Source organism: Coenobita brevimanus, chromosome 53 (genome assembly GCF_032717465.1).
Source record: "Coenobita brevimanus isolate Jiangsu-jjx chromosome 53, ASM3271746v2, whole genome shotgun sequence".
NCBI lineage: Eukaryota > Metazoa > Arthropoda > Malacostraca > Decapoda > Coenobitidae > Coenobita > Coenobita brevimanus.
The window spans coordinates 30,869,903-30,876,062 of record NC_137006.1 but is presented as its reverse complement, the minus strand read 5'-3'; positions in this window follow the sequence as shown (position 1 = coordinate 30,876,062).

Below are 6,160 nucleotides of genomic sequence, written 5' to 3'. Positions count from 1 at the left end.
AGACAAGATCGCCTGCATTGATAGTGATAGGAGAGGTGGACTTATGTTGGCGCTGCAGCATGTCCTCCTGAGAGGAAGCCAAAGTGGATTGGACATACTGGTGGATTGTCTGGAAGTTGGCCAATTTTAGTTTAACATAATCATCCATGTTGTAGATGGGTTCTGGCTTTGAGGATAAGAGAGAGTATGGGAGGTCCTTGTCAAAGCCAAAGAGGACGAAGAAGGGAGATTCAGCAATGGATGCATTGATGGAACTATTGATGGAGGATGCCACTTGGGGAATCCAGTCATCCCAGGACGAACTATGGGAGCCTAGATGTCTGAGGCACTCTAAGATTTTTTGGTTGTGGTATTCTACAAGGCCATTGGAAGCCGGATGGTTAGGCCCGACATTGCACTTACTGATATGAAAGTGGCGACAGATCTCATCTAGAAGGCTATTGTTGAATTCTGTACCGTTGTCAGTAAGAATGGTATGAGGGGTACTGAATGGGCAAATTACGTGATCTACAAAGGCACGGGCAAGGCTCTTCGCGGTCTTGTCGGAGAGGGGAATGAGGACATAGTAGCGGGAGAAGTGGTCGACCGCTACGAACAAGTACTCAGCACCAGATTCTGTGAGAGGGAGTTTTAAGAGATCGATTGAGACAGTTTCCCATGGTCGTGATGGGATTGGGTATTGTAAGAGAGGTGCTGGTAAGCCGGTTGATCCTTTGTGGCGGTGGCAGGAGAGGCAAGAGTCACAGTGGGCATTGATATCGCGGCGCATGGTTGGCCAATAGTATTTGAGACGTGCTTGGCACAAGCATCGGTCTTTACCTGGATGGGAAGCTTGAGGAGTATTATGAACAATATGAAGAACCTTTGTTATCAGGGCAGTGGGGACAACAAGTTGGCGTACTTCGCGATTGGGCATATCTTTGCCTGTTAGCAGTGTTTTCCTGTACAAGAGATCATCATCTAGCATGAACTCATCTAGTGATACTGGCAGAGTAGGTAAGGTCGAGGCATCGCCAGATTCTAGGAAATAAATGACTTTGGACCACATGGGGTCTTGGCGTTGAAAGTTTCGAACAACTTCTGACGTTAGTGTAGTATTTTCAGTTACTTCAGGCTGCAGTGATGTTATAGCTGCTGCTACGTGACGTGAGAGTGCTTCTGCGACTACATTCAACTTGCCTGGTACATATTGAAAAGTGGGATTAAAGTCCTGGATGATGACAGACCATCTAGCTAACCTGCCTGTTAGGTTGCGATTCTTGAACAAATCACATAGTGGAAGGTGGTCTGTTTGGATTTGCACTGGATAACCACAGACTGTATCTCTGAAACGTTTCAAGGACCAGATTACCGCTAGCGCTTCGAGATCTGTGACACTGTAGTTACGTTCAGCGGTTGTAAGGGTGCGACTAGCATACGCTATTACGCGCTTCCTTGATGCTTCATCGAGTTGCATCAAAACGGCACTAAGTCCAGTGCCTGAGGCGTCTGTGCAGAGAAGGAAGGGTTTGGTATAATCAGGGAATGCTAGAACAGGGGCATTAACAAGAGCTGTCTTTAGCTTTTGGAAAGCCTGTGACTGGTCGTTAGTCCAAACAAAGGGCACATTCTGCTTGAGTAAGTGGGTCAGAGGAGCGGCGATCTGTGCATAATCCCGGATATAGCGACGATAATAGCCACTGAGGCCCAGGAAACTTCGTACAGCGTCGGTAGTGGTGGGTTCTGGGAAGTTAATGATCGCCTTAGTTTTATCCTCATTAGTATGAATGCCTTGTGCATCTACGACATGGCCTAGGAATTTGATTTTCTTTCGCAGGAAGTCGCATTTACTGAGATTGATTTTCAGGCCTGCGAGCTGGAGGCGTTCAAAGACTTGCTGGAGTTTGGTAAAATGATCAGGGATGGATTTACTCACAACAATGATATCATCTAGGTAAGCAAAAAGAGAGTGTCCCATCATACCGCTGAAGACTGAATGGATAAGTCGCATGAACACGGAAGGAGCATTTCTCAGACCAAAAGAGAGTCTCTTAAACTGAAAATGTCCGGAAGGGGTGCTAAAGGCTGTGACTGGGCGAGAGGACTCTTCCATTTCGACCTGCCAGTACCCGCTGAGGAGGTCTAAAGATGAAAAGACTACGTTATTGTCACCAAGGGATTCTAGCAAATCAGTGAGGACAGGTAACGGGAAACGGTCTGGAACGGTGACAGAATTGACCTTACGATACTCGACTACTGGTCTAAAGTTGCCGTCCTTCTTTGGTACTAAGAAAAGTGGGCAATTCCATGGACTGACGGAGGGTTCAATAATGTCCTGGTCTAATATGTTCTGTACCATTTGATCTGTTTGCTTTCTTTAGCTGTGAGGCAATCGATACGCTGGTATGTAAATCGGCTGAGTTCCTGGGAGTAGTTCAGTCGTATGTTTGACAAGGTCTGTTCTACCCATCGGTTCACCGGGTAAGGCAACCACGTTTCTGTACGAGGTCAGAAGGTCGAGGAGTTGAGGCATATGTTCTGGGAAATCTGTGCAAGTGAGATGTGAGAGCATATCGGGTGAATATGTCGGCGCAGATCCCGTAGAGTTAATAGTACATACACCGACTGGCCTATCATCAGTCTGAATAGTAGGAATTGAGGAATCCTGGCACACCTTTACGGCCGCTGGGTATACTAGAAAGTCTCCAATCTTTGCACCACTTTTAAGTTTTAGTGGAGCATTTGTGACATTGAGCAAGTACAGGTAGCATAAACTGTCCTCTAAGACTGTACACCACGCTGACTCATAAGTCAAGCCATTCACACAACACGTCTCAGGTAGGGTTAGTACATCCACTCCTTCTTTCGCACCAGCAACACAAACAGGGAATTTGGTGAACTCATGTGGTAACAAAATTGTGCACGTATTCGTTACTGCACGTTTCGTCTCTGCGTGTTGGAGAAGATCATTCAGACTGTGTGAGGTAGGTAACTGAGACATGTCTGAGTCAGCGATAGTGTTGTCGGGAGAGGATGTTAGAGCCATGTTCGAGGGCTGAGATGATGTATCAGGAGACACTGAGGAATTTATGTCCTTGCTCGCAGTCAGTAAAGGAATGATCTCTGTATTCTCAGATGATGATAGTGGTGGTTTGGGCTGGGTTGGACTTTTTGGTAGTGATAGGGACAGAGGTAATTGAAGGACTGATTTGATCGTAAGAACAGGACGGGGACGTTCCATAGTGTAAACCGGGAATCCAGAAATGTCTATACTACCACAAGCAGGTAATAATGCAATGGAGTGTTGTGCCATGGTGGAGAAACCAATAAGGGCATCTGTGGGATACTGTAAGTCATTAGTGACATGAAATTCAATGAGGATAGGGGGCAAATCTCTGTGGAGTTTGACTTCAAGGGTGACTCTTCCCTTAACCTTAAACTCTGAGCCGTTAACACCACATAGGCGAATGTCTGGTGGTTCTAGGAAACTGACGTGGCTGTGATGGCGATGAATAATTTGTAAGGAATTTTCGGAGATGAGATTTACTATAGATCCTGTGTCCAAGAAGAATGACGTTGGTATGTCATGACTGCTTCCGAGAATGACTAAACCCGAGGATGTTATGGGACCTACATGGCGGATGGGGAGTTGGGTTTCTGGTTCTACGTGATATTGGTCCGATACGGGCGCGGCGCTTCCCCCGACTGTGGGCGGTTGAGGTAACGACATTCCCCAGTGGTGTGAGTCGTGCTTGATTTGTGGTATTTGCAGTGTGGACGACGGTGAGTGGGAAGGCGTACGCTGTCTGGTTTGGGAGTGAGGACGTCTGTATGTACGGTCGCAACTGGATACTCGATGTCCAGGATGACCACAGTACCAGCAAAGAATCGAAGATTGTCTGTTCTGTCGGGAGCTAGATTGATCACGACCTGCGGTAGGAGAGCAATGTGTGGCAGGTCTGCCGCGTGTGGTGGGACGGGAGCGAGATTGGTCTGGGGTAGTGGAGGTGTGACAGATTGAGGAGGCCAAGGGTTGTTTGGTGCCCTGACGCATGTAGTTCGAACCTGTTCTTTCAGGAATGGCTTTAGTGACTTGAATAATTTTATCTCCTGGATTGAAACCGATTTCCAAGGCTAGCTCTCGCTGTTTAGGAGTAAACCAGTGAAGGAATCTGAGGTAACCCATTAAGTCAGCAAAGTTGGTGAGTGAAAGCATTGGAACGCCATTCTTGTCTTCTAACCATTTCGTGCCTACCAGTAATTGGAGCATCTCGCTACTAGTTGCTTTCATGGCGGCGGCAGCTTCGCGGAGCTTGGCATATTGCGCTGGGACGCACAAGTCCTCATCAAGTTGGTTTAGGAGATTAATGAATCCCATGAGAGACGCGGTATTTGAATGCTGGCAACAAAGGCTGATGAGTTCCGTACGAAAATCAGCAAAGGTACGAATGCTATCGAAATGTCCTGCACTGATCGCGGATCCGATGTCTGATTTACCGTGGTGCAAGCGACCGAGGAGGTAAGCTACTTTGAGCGATTCCTCAGTAATTTGTCTATTGTTTATTTCTGTTTTGACTTCTCTGAGGAAATCATAGACAGACCAAGTTGGGTCCTGGCCGGTAAATTTGGGACGATTGGCATCGTCGAGATAGATAGACTGTGGAGGGTTGGCCATGGCTGGAAGTGTAGAAGTGGCGGCAGGAGAGGTGTGGGAGAGAGAGAAGGTAGTGGCAGTTAAGGGCGAGCAAGACGGGGTATGAAGGGAGGCAGGAGAGGGAACGACAGGGGAAGGAGTAGAGGAAGAAGAAGAGAGTGTAGAGGCAGGAGGAGAGGAGGAGGTATCTGGATTTACGAGGGTAGGACGGGTAGTAAATGATTCTGCGGGAAGTGAAACGAAAGTCTCAGGTACAGGGCGGTGGTACTCTTTGCCACTTCGTAAATGAGTGATTGTGTTAGAGTCGGCAGACAAGGTATGATCAGGTGATATTTCCGGGTCGAGAGGGCTGGTGGTAAGCAGTTGACGTGGAAAGTATGACATTTAATGCGGCAATGGAAGATGAAAGGATGAAGATGGATACGTAGGTGGAAATGTATAAATAACAATGAGAGAATGGAATACACTAGGTGTGAAAATGAATGAAGGTGCGGGGATGGATGGTTTAAATAAAATGCGAAGGATGAGATGGAGTATAAATAACGTAGGTGAAGATGAAAACGGGGTAATGAAAATGAGATGGAATATTTACAATAACCAATCCGTAGAGAAAATCGAAGATAATCTCTATAGAAAGGAAAGATATACTATAGTTACACAGTAGAAACGGGAGTGTCGAGATGTATGACGTGCAGGGTGGCTGGGCGTAGCTGGGCTGGGGCGGGGCGGGGCGACGGGGCGGGGCGGGGCGGGGCGGCGGTGGAGAGACAGCTGGGTGGAGAGGAGAAGAGACGCCGCGATGAATCACCGGCAGGGAGTGGCGGTCTTAGGAGGCTGCGTAATGCAGACCAGATGTGGGCGACAGCGGAGGCCGGTGGTGGGTGGTGAGGCAGATGTCGGCGCAAGGCAGGTGTAGAGCTGGTGAGTTGCAAATGCAGAGAATGGTGGTGGGCAGGCAGCGGGCAGACAGTGATAAGTGGCACCGTGGGGGCAGGAGCTATGATGAGTCCGGAACAGGTGCTGGGAACAGGTGCAACAGGTGCGTAGGTCGGCAACGGCGACACGTGCGGTCAGGAACCAGGCGTATGGGTGCGGTTGTTGGAGAGGTGAGCACTGGTGAGAAAAATGGTACACTCGAAAAGCACAGCCAAGGTATAGAGGCACGGAGGAGGGGCGAGGCTGGCAGATGCGAGTCGTCGTGTATCTTGTTGTATCACTAAAAATCCAAGGAGGCGGTCAGAATGTGATGGTTCGAAACACCGCTGCTACCAAATGTAACTTGCAATACTTTGGTGATAGAAACTCCGTGTACAAACAGCTAGATAAGGAGTTTATTACAAGCTCACAGTAAAATAGTCTGCCCGTGTCGGCTGTCTGATATGAACTGATGCAATAACGCCGTCTTCAGGCGTGGGAAAGGGTGCTGACCTAGCAAGATTAGTGGGGGCATGTATGCATTGGGGGGGGACATATATACATCAGGGGTAGACATGTTGTGGAGGGGGTATATATATATATATATATATA